Genomic DNA, 16,153 nt, shown 5'->3' on the forward strand with positions numbered 1-16,153 from the left:
TGGTAGGACAGATTTTAAGAGGAAATGGACTTGTAATAGACATTATGGAAGGTAGATTTCAAGGAAAAAGAGGAAGAGGAAGGAAGAGAATGTCTATGCTAGATGGCTTGAAAATTGAAGAAAGCTATTGACAAATGAAAAAATGGCACAGGATGGGGAGATATGGAAAGACTGCTATGAGCTCAAGGAACTACGTTCGGGCAGAGCACACATGATGATGATATCTTCAAAATAAGATTTTAAACAAATTCTTTTTTTAAAAAAAAGTCAGCCTTCATTTATTTCACCACAACACAATTAAATTTATCCATTGAATTGTTTTTGTTTTTTAATGCTTCCATTAAAGTTTTTAATTGGCCACAGCAGTCCTTCCAAAAAGCTTGACTTTACAAATTACCACAATTTTGAAAAATAACCATGGCTAGTTCACTTTTAATTACTTTTAATTAATTCTTTTAATTAATTTGAAGGACCAAGATCATTGACATCAATCATAGAAAGAGGAATTACACAGTTGGATTCATTACTGATATTAACTCAGCACTGCGCAAAACTTTAAAGATCCAGTGTGTAATGGATCTCTTATGATAACATTGTGTTCAATATGTCAGAGAATATGGTCTCTCTGTTACCTGTCTATTGTCCCCATGTTGATGGTTCTCTCTGCCTTTCCTCAGCTGTCTATAACTCTATCTTCTTTTTTTCTTCTCTCCTTTCCAATTTTGTTTATCTGTTCTCCTCTGCTTTGCACTTTCTCTTTTTCTTCGTTAACATAGTGTGATGGAGAAAGAAGTTCCAATGACGCTTTCACCTTCCCACTATTCTCTCCCCTTTCCACCAACCCCACACTTCCATTCCTACACTTATTCTTTGCCTTTGATTCACCAGATTGATGCTTGCTCTTCCTCTCACTAGTTTTTGATGTTTTGTGAACATACTTGTGACTCTAAAAATGACCTCCTAAAATGTGATCTGTTTTTCTGAGAATTAATTCTAAAAAATGTTAATTGCTATGTGAAATGCATTGAGGATTAAGCACTTAATATTGAAAGTTCTTACCCTAAAGTAACCTTGCCCTTTAATAATCCACTTCTGATTGTGACTTGCATTCATTTTTGTTTGGTGATGGTAAAGACACTCTATCATACAATTTTTGCTTCTCACCAACAAGTCTGAACAGGATGAAAATTCAGTCTTTGTATAGTGCCAACTGTGTCCAGAGCTATAAGCTGCTTAAGAGGGTGGTACAACAAATTAAGGTGGAGAAGTGATGGAAACACAGGCAGTAAAATTTAATAGCACCCCACCCCTGCCCCCCACAAAAACAGGCATGGCAATGACAGAGTGATTAACCTGTCCGGTTGTTTCTGAGGCAGACCACATGCAAACCTCATGTCGTCTGTTCATTTAAATTATTACCAGCACTAAGTGCTTTGTTGAGTGGCTGCATGCCTGATCAGTGGGGGCAAAATCGGGACAGGCTAACACCACTTAAAGCTAGCTGCATCACTTAAAGTGGGCTTGTCCAACCTTTTCGCATGGGAGGCCACGTTCAATTTTTTCTTCACTCTAGGGGCTGATGAGCAAAGTTTGGCAAGATAAAGTCTGGCACAACATTAAACATGAATTTCAAAAAAAGAATCAATGTCAAAGCAATAAATCGATAATGAAAAAAATTAATAAAAATGACCATTAAAAAGTGCCATGCAGCAGAATTAACCAATGAAACTTTTTTTTGTCTTTTCGCTTAGAAGCCGAGCTAGAGAGACAGACTAGGCCCCAAGTCCTGGTCACCAAGGAAGGGGTGGGGACTGGGGCCAAGCTAAGGAGTTGGGTTTAACTAACACTGACCTTGCATTTGCCTCCAAGTTGGCCTTGGCGGAATTATATGAAAGCGATGGTTGCATTTCAGCTTGAGTTTTCCTCCATTCCTGGTCTGCTTTATGGATAGGTTTCTGGGGAGGGAGGAGGAGGAGGCCAGGGTGTTTGTGTTTCTGGCTCACTCTCAGGATTCTCACTCACACAGACTCACTCTCTCAAATAGATTCCCTCACTCCCCACCTGGACCTGGGAAGGAGGGGGTATGGTGAGTGAGTGCAGATGCTGCGATTGCTGTTCCTCCTTGCCTCCCCGGCCTGCTCCAACTTGACTGTTGTGCTCCTTTCGGGGGCTGGTGCCTGCCTGGAAGGGCGAGAGAGAGAGGAACTGTGGCCAAAGGCAGAGAGAGCACGCTGTGAAAATAAAGAGAAGCCATTCATCTTCACACTACCTTCTGCTCCTCCAATCAGAGGAGGGGTTGGACAAGCTTGACTTAAAGCCAGCAAGCACCTCTTAAAGGGAAGGTGCTTTCTGGTTGCAGCAAGTGTTGGTACTAGTTGCAGAAAAGAGTAACAGCAAGGAAAATATTGAACGATGGCACAAGATAGCAGAGAGTGGGTTCAAGATTTTCAACACTGCACAGGAAGCCTTGGTCATGCGGGCACAGAGGAAGAAAGATATGCTTTACTTACAAGGATCAGGAGACCCTCCAGACAAACTCTCAGAGGCAGTGGGAGCAGATAGATACAGTGGTCAGTGCCAGGCGTATAGCCTCAAGGACCTGTCTGCAGTCCCGGAAGAAGTTCAATTACCTCACATGAGTGGTCAAGGTCAGTGAAAGCAGCCTAAATGCAAAGTTCCATAAACTACCCAATTAGCGTTGCGCACTGCTGAATGCACCACACCCCCATCATTTACCTAGGAACAAGCTTCATCAATCGTGATTCATACCAAACATTCATAACCTCACCTCAGCCTCACACAGTTAACTTGCTGCAAGCCTCACACCCAAATCTCATAGCTTGCACACTCTGCCAGCTATTCAACCATGACAGCCACGTCATCCAAGCACATGGTACTATACTTACTGAAACATTTTTCTCTCTATTGCAGGACAAGGTGGTGCATAACCCTTATACCCTTTAACTTTCTGATACCCAAGAACTATAACTCAGCCAGAGAATGGTGAAGGAGAAGGTAGTGGAAGAGCAGGAAGACAGTGCTGATGGTGAATCACTATCACTTTTTCTTACGCTTGCTGCCTCCAGGTGATATACTGAGCATGCTATTAAGAGTAGCTTAGAGGCAGTATCCACTCAGGTTGAGACACCAGGCATGAGTGGTCTGCATCTAGGACAGGGAACAACATTAACTGAGGTGTTAGCTCACTGGAGGGAAGGAGAGACGTCACATAAACTCTGCTGAAGAGGACTCAGATGAGGACTTGGATAGGACAGAAACAGGCTGATTACTATGGGCAATGAAATGTTTGGTGCATTGGCAGACCTGACAGAAAACTTATGGTTGCTGTGAAAGAGCATGGAGGAGTCTGAATCATTGCCTTCCAGGGTCAGAGCTATTCAAGTGTGTTCTGCAAGGCTATGCAATCAGCCTCACTGAAAGTCAGCAGCATTTCACCAGCCATGATGAAACCTAGGAGCATTAAGACAAAGTGAGCTGCAACATAGGCTGCAACATCAACATGTGCCCCCACACATACCCTGGGATTCTCCCTTCCCAAGTACAGCCTTTACCCTGCAGCTTCTTCCCTTGCCTGAGGCCACTTCTCCCCCTTTCCCAAGCAAGCACTAGCCCTGCAACCATTGAAAAGCCACCCCTGCTTTACTGTTGGTCTGATAGGTAGAGACCTGCCCATGAGCCCCCCTGAAAGTGATGTGGCGCTGTCGGCGAAGCCTGGCACTGATGACCACGAGTGCTGTCCAAAGCTTGGTAGGAAAACAAACCTGAAAGTCCTGAGCAAAGTACAGCTCGGCAGGTGCACATCACTTACGTACATTTGTGAAACACGCTGATGTGCTTGGATGATCCAGCGTTGGGGCATGATTCTGGCGAGCTGGGCTTATAATGATATGCAGATGTATTACAATGAAATTCCCAACAGGCATCAGTGGGAAACACAGCCCGCCATTGGAGGGTGGAGCAGATGATTGCAAGCTGGTTTCACAATGTTGTGAAACCAATTTTTGGCCTTCCTGCCATATTGTCCACTCATGCCCGCCATGATGCCTGACGCCAGCAGGCATTGAAAATTCCGCCCTTAGTTATGATGATCTTTGCTGGAGGCAGCTGTACAGTTTCAGAATGCTGTTTAGGGGTGCTTTGTTTGCATTGTGTCTTACACCATGTTCTAATCACAATAGAATTACTTGGTGTTTCTGTTTGTAGTATTGTTCTGATTTGGCATCCATTTCATCACACTATCATGCCATTTGGTGTTCATACTTGATACAATCTTGGTTCTGGGCACATGCTGACAACTTCTGCTAGATACCAGATGCCATCAGTTGGACTTGTGTTGGACTCGAAGTGTTTGTCTGATATTCAGGTTGAGCAATTTGTTACCCAGATGCCAATCATGGGTTGACTTGTAAATTACTCAGTCAAATCTTCAAAGCCATACTGCCATCATGTTACGTTCTTCTCTATTCAACCTAAACACCAATCACATGACAAGGATTGGTGAAACAATAATGTGCATTCTTTATTTGAAGGTAAGACTAAATGCAGCTAGAGTTAACTGACCATGTATGTGCATCTGATTCCTACTGTTTCTGCTTGTAGACTGAATACAAGTCATGGAACTAATACATCACATCCTGTCGAGGTATTAGTGATTGACAGCAGTTTAAGACACGCCCTCTTAAAGGTACATGTATCTTGAATTAAAAAAGTTAGAGCGCTCGGGTCAGAAATAGCAATCTGGCACCAAATCCCTGTACGTGCTGAATGACATCACAATCTATTTACTCTGCATACATCTGGCACATACTCTCTCTGTTAATTCTAATGCCATTATCAAAATGTCCTCTGGCAGAGCCTGGACCAGATGTGTGTACATGAGGCGCGGGCGCCATTTTCCACCCACAACAGCATCCGCAGCACAAAAGTACGAATGCCCTTCAACCGAATTTTGCTGCCAAAATGTCCTGCTTCAAAGACTAGTTCAGGGCAGGTGCAGGAAACTGCAGAAGTCCAGCATAAATTAAACTTTCAAGAAGCTTTAGTCTTTCTTACTGCCTAGTTACTGCTTCTAAAGAAACTTTGAATGGCTATTTGATATGGGAGGCAGCTCTGAGACAGTGACTGAGGGAAATAGGAAGTTAGATCTGGCTCCCAGTCTTAGTGGATGAGCAAGTGGAGGAAAATGTTTGAGGCCATTTCTAAGGGTAGATATTTAACAGAAACCCTTCTCACCTCATTTACCTTCATCATTTGCCATGGGGTAAATGGACAGTCAAACTGAGGCAAGTGTTTCCCCAGATGCTAAATATGTAAGAAATAGGGATTATTTCTCATTTTGACCTTTTGTCATTATATAATGAAAAGACCTCAAATTTCTTCAAAACAACTTCGGCCACAGTTGCGCCTTTTAAAAAAAATGTTGTGTCAGCTAAGGCCCCTGGAGGCAGATACACACAAGTTTCCTGGGTCTGGTCATTTGGATTCTCATTGGTGCAGACATCAGTGTAAAACTGGAATGAACAGCCATTGTGTCAAAATGTCCTGTTCAAAATGTCCTGTACTTCAAGGAAGTAGTTTGCACTTTTTGGTGAACTTTGCATGAACAGAATTTTTGTTTTCCGTCCAGAAGTCACTTCAAAAGGATTAAGTAGGGAAATCCAGATGTCACTGATCTTCCCCATTAACCCGATGATTGTATTTCTTAACTTGAAAGTTTATCTACATGATGAAGTTTCCCAGATGTTTTCTGTGGTCCTCAGAGGGATAGAATTATACAAAGCATCCCTTATTTTCTTCAGTATAATTAAGGATTGTAATGCTTTGTAGGCCGAAATTTATGATTGATGCTGTTCCAATGTGAAAACTTAGTCTGCTTGTATCAAATTCCTCTCTGCATTATTTTAATGCAGGTATTGTTGTACAGGGACTTGTTATAAACACATTAAACATTTCATGGGAAGAGCATCGATTACAACATTTAACTCTTTGTTACTTTGAGGAAATTCAAACCTTTAAGTTGGCTGTTTAAAATTCCTTGGGGGGCAGTTCTAAGCCCCATGACAGACAGGAGAGGTTTGGACTGGGGGGTGGGGGGGTGGGGTTGGGAAGTGTGTGTTAACATTGCCAAAATCTGAAACCCAACGCCAACCCGACTGGAGTATGTGCACTTTCAATTTTATCAGAAGTGGGGCAGGCAGCAAACTGCTCTTGAGGGGCAGGTTATTTATCTGAAAATGTTAATGAGGCTTCATGCATTGGACTTCAGCAGCTACTTAGATTAATCACTGTGGGCCAGGTTTCTCAGGGCTTGGGAAACCTTGCAGCTGAACGGGATGAGGAAGGCCAGATCCAGCAGTTAAGTGCCTTTCAGCATTGCTATAGGCCAAGAAGAGCAGGAGTATTCATCCCAGCTTAACCTGCTTTACTCCTGTTAATTATGCTCCCTGTTATACATTGTTGTATTATCTGCAAATATCTGTAATTAGTTGGGATTACTTAGCTAGGAATGTTATGTGTAAGTGTTCCGGGGGGCCACATTTCACAGTTGCACTAGAGACTCATGCGATGTATAACATAACCAGTTCAATCTGGACCTTCTATTGTACAAGGCACCATGACAATATTAAACAGAAAGAGTTCTGATCTTCTAAAGCGTGATTATAACAATATCTGGGAACAAAAAGGCAACAAGACCATGGTGGCAGTGAGTAAATGGAAAGCATTTTACATTCGTTTAGTGCTAATTTGGAAAATCGACCCACATTGGTGCCAGCAGAAAATCTAAGTGACAAAGAAAAATAAAATGTTCACCGGCACAGCAGTGAATGCACAGCTCCAGCCCAAAATGAATTAAGAAGCTGGTAATGTTGTAGAGGCATTTGCAAGGTTTAAACAAAAGTACAGATTGACATTCAGTTGTTTCCCAAACGCACTAACAATGAAAAGCGGGTCAGTTATATCCTTCTGAAGGCAGGAGATACAAGTTCAAATTTATTTAAAAGCTGGGAACTTAGTGAAGCGGACAGCAATAACACAGAAAAAATTTTGAAAAATTGACGACACACCTCCAGCCAAAATCAAATCATTGTATCTACCGTTATGAATTTCAAGGCCTCAGACAAGAATTAGGCGAGCCGATTGATAACTTTGTACCAAGATTAAAAAATGCAGCTAGAAAGTGTAAGTTTAAGGACACAGATGAAAGGCTGATTGATCAACTAATTTGGGCTTCTGGATACCCAGCAAGTGCTAATCAGGAAGGATGAGCTCACCATGTTCCAAGCTGTACACATTGCCGGAGCGCACACAACCACGAACAGACAGATGAAGACACTGACTACCCAAACAGCTAGCCTTCAGTTGAGCCAAGAGAAAGGCACCAGGATTGATGCAGTGCAGCAGAGTGCACAACAAACAGGGAGAAAGACGACTACGAGTTCAAAGACAGGAGGAAATGTCCTGCATATGGATCAATCTGCAGTGGTAAGTGGAAAGGCCAATCATTGGGTAAAGATGTACAGAACAAAAAGAGAAGGTGGTAGATGAGGCACCAGAGCCTGAACAACAGGGCGAATGGACAGGAAAAGAAACCAAAACACCTGGACCCTGGAAGGTGACGGTGAGTCTGAGAATATGATAGACATAGGAACCATACTACTACATGAAATGGCTGGATGCAACAGTATCCAGAAAAAAGAAAAACACACAGCCACTCAGATCAGGAAGAGGGTTAGAGAAGAGCCCACAATGATATATCTGAAGGTGCACAGAGTAATATTATCCCGCTCAGAATTTTCCTGAAAATTTGGAGGAAAATTGTTATCCAAAGAAAGGTGTTCTGAAACCTAGCAATGTCATGCTAACAGCATACGGGAGAACTGAGATTCGACAGCTAGCAACAACCCAAATCAGAGGGACACACAAAGGCAAAGATGTTAACTGAATGTTCCATGTCAATGTAACAGATGGTCCTGCCACCTACATGAAGCTATGGAGAGAGCCAGGAAAACTGGGATCAAGTTAAATGCAGACAAATGCTTTGTGCAGTTGAAGGAGTACCAGTTCTTCAGAATGGTGTACACAACCGATAGAGTCAAGCCTAGCCCTGAAAGAATCACAGCTGACTCTGGGATGGAAGTCCCAAGAGATAAGAGAGAGTTGAGAAGTTTCCTTGGTTTGATCCAATATATGAGCTCTTTTATACTGCTTATGTCAGAGCACACAGCAAACCTGTGGGAGCTGGTCAAAGAAAATATAAAGTGCCAGTGGTCTGAGTCACACGACAGGAGTTTCAACAAACTCAGAAAGGTAATATGTCAGGAGACAAGCCTGTCATATTACGACAGAAAGAAACCTGTCAATCTGCAAGTGGTTGCTTCTACAAAAGGACTGGGAGCAGCTCTGATACAAGAGAGAAAGCTAATAGCATTCGCATCCAAAGCTGTAACCTCAGCTGAGACCAGACATGCCAACATGGAAAGAACTTCTGGCAGTTGTGTATGGATGTGAGAAGTTCCACACATATCCCTATGGGAGAAAGTTCATTGTGGAGAGTGATCATCATCCACTGGAGCAGATCTACAAGGAGAATCTGTGTAAAGCACCAGCAAGACTACAGAGGTTACTCTTGAGGCTTCAGAGTTACAATTTCACCCTGAAACACAAGCCAGGAAGAGAAATGGTGCTGGCAGATACCCTATCTTAGTTGTCCCCATAGGAGAAACAAGAGCTAGAAGATATAGGTGTAAAAATCCATCAACTAGTGAATGTAATACCACAAAACTGAATCAAATTAAGAGATGAGACCAGCAAAGATTACAAGATACTGATGCTCTCTCAGCAGGTGATCGGGGGATGGCTTGAAAAGATACAGTAAACACAGCTAGCAATATGGCAGTACTGTTCTATCAGAGATGACATCTCACTGGAAGATGGTGTTCTGCTACCTGGATCCAGAATAATCATAACCAAAACAGTGCAGGAAAAACTTCTCCAAAATGTGAAGGCCACATTGCAATGGAGAAGTTTAAGCTCAGGGCCCGATCAGCTGTGCCCTGGATAACTATATACAAGGACTTTGAAAATATGGTGTCAACGTGCAATGTATGCCAAAAGTACAGAAACACACAGCAGAAAGAAGACATGATAGCTATTGAAGTACCGCCCATTCTATGGTATACTGTGGGAGCTGATTTATTCACACACAGTCAAGAATGTTATCTCACAGTCGCAGACGACAACTCAAAGTTTCCTTTTGTCCGGAAGATGAAAGACTTGAGAAGTACAATAGTCATCTCAGCAGTACAAGTTCTGTTTGCTGAGCAAGAGATCCCTGAAAGTTTAATATGTGACAATGGCACCCAATTCACATCCAGGGAAGTTAAGGAATTCGCCAAACAGTATGGGTTCAACATCATTACTTCATCATCACGTTACCCTTGAGGACACGGGTTTATAGAAAGACATGTCCAGACGGTCAAAATAACCCTTGTGAAATACCAAGAGACAAAGGAAGACCCAAACCTTGCTTTATTGTCACTCTGATCCACACCTCTCAAGGCTGACATGAAATCTGTTGAATGGAAGAAAATATACGATTACTCTGACAAGCGAAATACATCCTCCAAGTGACCAGGAGGAAGTAAGACAACAACACACTGAAGTGCAGGAAAGGTGAAGTCAGCACTTCAACAAATATGCTAAATCCCTACCTGAGCTGTTGAGAGTGCAAAGTATACATGTACCAGATCCAATCATGAAAACCTGGAGCCCAACAAAAGTAGTTGCTGAAGCCGAGACACCAAGGTCAAACATAATTGAGACTGAAACTGGTAAGCAAAGGTGGAGAAATGGAATCCGTATTCGACCTACACCAGAGCTGGAAAAACAGAGATGACCAGCAACAACATCAGAAACATTAATATCCAGGAAGACACAACAGCAAGCATGATTCCTGCACCACTAGGGCCAACACACACAACATCATCTGCCGAGTGTGCCAACTCACCACTAAGAGCAATGAATGCCAAACCTACAAGATGGAGACACAATATCTTACCATCTAAACGATATGGTGATTAATATTTTCGAAAGAATACATGCTATTAAAATAAACTCCTAAGAAGGGGTTCAGTTTATTCCCAAAAGTCACTTGATAATCTTTAGTTTATAAAAGTTAATATTTTAAATAAAGAGGGGTGTCATATATTGGATTATCTGTGAATATCTGTAAATAGCTAGGAACTAATGTGTTAATTGTAAGTGTTCCAGGGAGCCACATTTTTTTGTTGCACTAGAGACGCATGTGATGTATAACAGAACCAGTTCAATCTGGACCTTCAAATGTACATGGCAGCATGACAATATTAAACAGAGTTTTGATCTTCAAAAGCCTGAAGTATGATTATTATCAACATCTGGGAACCAAAAGACAACAAGATCACATGTCACTCCCCCTGTGTGGTTTCACCCAGCAACCACATCAACCCCTGACACAAATTCTCCCCCAAAACCATGACCTCCCCTTCAACCCCCCCCTCCCCCCAGGGTGACACTCAGGGTGAATAGACGTTGCATGTCATTTCTGCAGATGACCAAGAACCAGTGTCACCGAAGACCACATGTCTAGGGGACTGATTGCTCACATCTGCCAGCTACTGCAAGATTTGGTGCCACGGGGACATGGAGGGCATTCACTGCTAGTGGCCCTGAAAGTGACTGCAGCACTCAATTTCTGTGCCAGTGGCTCCTTTCAGGGCTCCACAGGTAACCTCTGTGGGATCTCACAAGCCTCCACCCAAAAATGCATCCATGAGGTCATGGGTGCCATCTTCGCGAGGGCACACAGCTTTGTGCATTTTGCCCAGATCAGGGCAGCCAGGATGCAAGACCGACTGGATTCATCCAGATCTCGTATTTCCCACAGGTGCAGGGTGCAATCGACTGCAATTACATGGTGCTCAGATGCCTGTTGCAACACACAGTGAACTACATCAAATCCATTCACTGAATGTGCAGCTGGTGTGTGACCACCAGAAATGCATACTGCAGGTGTGCGCATGGTCTCCAGGGAGCTTGCACAACGCCTACATCCTCAGTCGGTCACAGATACCTGGAGTCTTCCAGGGTGCACAGAAGCTGCGGGTTGGCTCCTCGGGGACAAGGGCTATCCGCAGAGGCCGTGGCTGATAACATGTGTGTGGTGGCCTCAGACTGCTGGAGTACAATGGTATAATGAGGCTCATGCTGCAGCTTGCAACTTGTTGGATGCTGAAGATGCAGTTCCAGTGCCTGGACTGGTCTGGTGGGGCCCTGCAATACAGTTCACAGAGGGTGCTGCTGTGCCCTTTACAACCCTGCCCTGCAATGGGGAGATGAGATGGCTAAGGAGAGATGGAGGAGCTGGAGGTCTACTCCGATGAGGAGGATGCTGACGGGGATGAGGGGGAGGAGGTCCTCAAAGGCGACAGTGACGGGATGGGGCTCTCGCACTGGCTAGATGAGGCAGGTGCGCTCGGGAGGCCCTTACAGCTGCTAGGTTTGTGGAGGACGATGATGGCATGCAGTGAGGTGACCCCATAGAGACTCATGTCGCATCTGTGGACATTTGACTCCAGTCTGGATTATGACAGCGCAAATACCCTCTGTGAGAATGCTCCTGTCATGGAGATGCAGTGGAGGCCTTATTAGTCGCTTGATTGCAGGACGATGATGACAACATGCAGTAAGGACATTCCATAGATCTGAGAATGTCTGATCCTGTCTGGCCAAGGGCAGCTCACTTGTGCTCTGTGATCAGGGCCATATCATAAAGATGCAGCCATGAAACTTCAGAAACATCTGATACTTTGTCCGCCTTCAGTGTCTGAGCCCTTCAGGAGCACAGCATCACTGGTCACAGATACTAACCAGATGGAGGACAGCTCCACCTTAAAGGTGCTGAAAGCACACAGAGAAAATGAGAGAACTCTGTAGTGCCTGCCCACTACATTCTAGCAGCAATGACCAGCACCGCTGAGGTGCAGGCATCAGTAATGTTTTCCAGGGAGTATGAGGCTGGACCATCATTTTGCTCTGAAGGCTGCACAGAGCACAGGGAAGAGGCCCTGGACTGAGGCACTTGCCTTTATCCTATGCTGAAAGATTTACACATCTAAGTGACAAGTGTACTGCTCATCAGAACAAGGAGCCATAGGCAGGGTGATATTCTTGGGAGTTTATTGACAATAGTGAACATTATGTACAAATGATTAACACCCATGCCTAGGCTGTGCAACTAATTCTTCTTAACTTTCCTAACCCTGTCTCTACGTCTTGGTGCTCCCCAGACATCCACAGCAGAGGTGGAGGCAGCCTGCTGACTGTGACGCCCTGTCTGTGAAGACATTGGCAGGTGTTCTCTGGAGGGTCGAGACTAGAAGGGCCCTGTCCTGCTGTCGGGGTCCTGCTGTGTGGAGTGGCACCCTCCTCCGCATGTGGAACTGGAGCTGCTGAGGTCAGAGGAAGAGGGGATTCGGATGGGCCAGACACTCTCGGGATCACCTGGGTGGATGGTCCCAGAGTGTGCACCTGCTGATCCTCTTCCCTATTGGTGCCCGAGGGCCCCAGGCTGACTCCTTGAGGAGAAGGGGTAGCTGGAGTGAGATTGGGCTGCCCTCCACCCCTCTCACGTACACACCGTTGGAGGCCAACTATAGCCTCAATGATGGAGTTCAGCTGGAGCGATGTAATGGACCAAGGTCTCCATGGCAGCCACCATCCTACCAGTGTTGACTTCAGCGTGTTGGTATTCTAGCGCTATCTCCTCAGATTGAAGGCAGACGGACTCTTCTATCCTGCCTTGCAGTCTAAGGAGTGCAGAGGACATCCCTTCCTGATGTTCCTGAGCTTGCCTTTGCAGCTCCAGCAACTGTGACATGACCGAGTCCAGAGGCTCATCATCTGACTCGGACTCAGCAGATCTCTGGCCCCCAGCAGTCCTCTGAGTGCCAGGGACCTGGGAAGACCCTGCTGCCACCTGCTGTGGATCAGACAGAGTGATATGCTCACCAGATTGTGATTCTGAGGCTATTCTAAGGCTAGGTCCCACTGAGGTGTGTGTCTCTGCACTGGTGGAGGGTGTGTGGGAGCGTTGTGACGGGACTTTAAGGAGGGTACCTTCAGAATCCTCTTCTGAGGTATCTTCGGGGCTTGACTGGAGGTCCTGCGTCATGGACTCTCTTTGCTGTTTCCCAGGTGTGCCTTCGAAAGCAAGGGGAGATAATTAGTGCTTGGCAATGGCCTGTGAAGCAGGACACATCACTTAAAGCACAGCTGCGGATGGATGTTGCACAATTGGATCCTCACTTGGTAGAGCACCATCGACCTCACTGTCAGCACAGGACTGGTCCAGATTGTACCTGGCCAGTTGGATGGCTCTGTCTTCAAAGTCCATGAGGACCTTGATCTCAGGCATTCCTTCACCGGTCTGCGATTTCTCCCTCATGTTGTGTGTCAGCTTGTCCTGCATGAATAGAGCTGGAGAGAGTGTAAGCAGATCACCTGCCAGGCCAGTTGATAGGTATGCCTGGCTTGTGTGGTTGTTGAGTGGTCCCATGGATAGAAGGAGGACAATGAAGGTGTGTGTGAGAGAGTGAATGGTGATGTCCCTTGAACTGGCAGTGAGTGAGGGTTCTGTGGATATGTGATAAGTTTGTGAGTGTTGAGAGTGAGGAGAAGAGCGACTTACCCTGATGGAACAAAGGAGATTATTCATCCTCTTGTAGTACTGGATGCCTGTCCTCTTTTGAAGAGCGTTGGTGCTGACCACTGCTGCCACCGCTTCCCAAGCCTGGTGACACCGCTGTCCACCCTGTGGCCAGAGCAGGGGTATAGGACATCCCGGTGGGTCTCCACTGCATCCAAAAGGCATTCCAGAGATGCACTGCCGAAGTGGGGGCGGGGGCCTGTCTTCCGTGCAGCAGTCGTGGTCTGGAAGCACTGAGATATGTGATTGCGGCTGGACTTTAAATACTGCGTCTGGTGTGATGAAGTGGCGAGGCGTGATAGGCGGGCGAATGAGAGCTCACCACGATCGAAACGGCGTTTTTCCCAGGTGTGCATAAATAATGTGGTTGGTTTGGGATGATATGGCGTGAAAACCAGCTATTGCAGCCGGCAGGTAAAATGTCATTTTACCCGCCGGCTCTGCACTTAGTCCAAATCTGGGACGATTCAGCCCCTAGTTTCTTACCTCAAAATCCTTTTGATGCTTTCTCGCCCAACCTTCCAACTCAGGTCAGATGACAGCTGTGTAGTGCAGTGCGCTCTTGAGGCCTTCTGTCAAGGGCTGCAGCTTCTTTTATTACGGCACAAGCTGAATAAATCAGGTTACTTTAAAGGTCCATCCCACTTTCAAGCCAGGGAGAAGGTAGATTTGTAAGGTAAGTGGATAGGATTTGGGGGGCTGGGAAGCTTGGGTGGTCTGGGGGGTGTGGGAAGGCTTGGGTGGTCTGGGTGGTGGGGGGTGGGGGAAATTGGAGGTGGGTGGGACGTTGGGTGGTCCGGGAGTGAGTGGTGTTTGGTGGTTTGGGTGGGTTGGGCAGGCCAGTGGGGTGGTGTGCAGTCAGGGGTGGGGATGGGGGCTTGTTGGGAGGTCCTGTGGTGGCTAGTTGGGGGGATTGGTGGGGGGTATAGTGGGAGGTAGTTGGGAGTCCCGTGGGGGTTCATACAATACAGTACAATAACTACCCAGGTTTTAATTTTTCTAACTTTTTCTGGGTAACTATTGCTGTAACACAGTCGGAACCATCTGAAGTTTGAGATTTAAATCACATTTGCCGATGGATCGTAGTGCAGGGCTTCCTGGGCAATTGCCGTGCAATCCTTACCTGGGAATTTCTGAAGGAAGGTGGGGGGCGGGGGTGGGTGTGGCCCCAGCGCATCGTTGAGGTACTTCCCAAATACACTGCCCTGGAGCTCAGAAGTTACAGGCCAATACTTTCTTTGTCTTGTCAGACCTAGATCTGCAACTTGCATTTGTATGAGTTTCTTGATTGATGTTGTTAGAGTTCTCCAGAGGCCCCATGTTCTTATTTACTATCATCATCAGCCGCAACTCCACGGTGGATTCATTTGGATGCTAAAATTAACCCAGTTATCAGTGTTGTCCAAATGCAATATGGCTGTAAATATTGGACCATGCAGCTGTTATGATGTGCTGTTTTATACAATGCATTTTAAATGCTTGTAAGATGTTCAGCCATCAAGTGAACTACAGTGTATCAGTAATTACAGAATAAGTTTTGTATGGTGTTACTGCCAAGAAGATATAATCATGTCTATAATGTTTTTGGAAATTATTTTAAAGTAGAGTTTAGTGATGTCTGTATGTATGTGTCTTAGTTGGACTAAAGCCAGCTGGTCTGGAGGCTTTGATGTATAGAGGAGAAGTAAGTTTGAAATATTAATTAGATAAACATAGGGAAGTAGAAGGTGAGGTGTAAAGGGGGCAACTTGCATTTTTAAATAGACCATTCAAAAGAGCAGGTGAAATATTACACCTCGTTAGGTGAAGCTCAGAAACAATGTGTTTACATTTTTAAAGCTTACTAGTAAAGTGGGTATCATGAAAGGTTTTTATTGTTAGAAGATTTAAAGTTAAAAAAAAAATCTAGTGACAATGAGAATTTGCATTCCAAGAGGAAAATATGTACAAAGGAAGAGAAGGCTGTTGGTAAAAGGAGGAGGGATTCTAAGATCTAAAATTTCCAGTCTGTAAGCCTCAAATCTGTCTACAAGGACCTAGAGCTGAAAGAAACTCACTTTGAATGCGACTGTCCAGGGTGTGGGTAATTTCTGATTCTAGGTTCATAAAGTGGGAGCTTTGTCCACCGGGAGATCATATCAGAAATTCTAGCTCACAGTGCCCACATGGTCAGAACATCATGGCTGTGCACATCTGAATTTTCAATGTATTTTCCAATGGGTGAGAGCTCTCACCAGAAGTGTAAACTCATAAACCTGGATTATATGGTCCCCCACCCTCCCACCCCCCGTCCGGCAGGTTTGAAGGCAAGAAGCACATAATATCCAGCAGGTGGTCTGCCCATCACTTACCCACCCTCCAAAAACTTACAAAGTTCCGATCCATCAC

General features: G+C 45.1%; 1 protein-coding gene across 2 annotated transcripts in view; it reads left to right on the forward strand.

Annotated features, from left to right (window-relative positions):
* LOC121286711 (sodium/potassium-transporting ATPase subunit beta-1-interacting protein 3-like) overlaps positions 1-16,153 on the forward strand; it is a 295,497-nt gene that overhangs the window by 74,007 nt on the left and 205,337 nt on the right. The gene's annotated exons all lie outside the window — the stretch shown is intronic.

Source organism: Carcharodon carcharias, chromosome 14 (genome assembly GCF_017639515.1).
Source record: "Carcharodon carcharias isolate sCarCar2 chromosome 14, sCarCar2.pri, whole genome shotgun sequence".
In the NCBI taxonomy this organism is placed as follows: Eukaryota; Metazoa; Chordata; class Chondrichthyes; order Lamniformes; family Lamnidae; genus Carcharodon; species Carcharodon carcharias.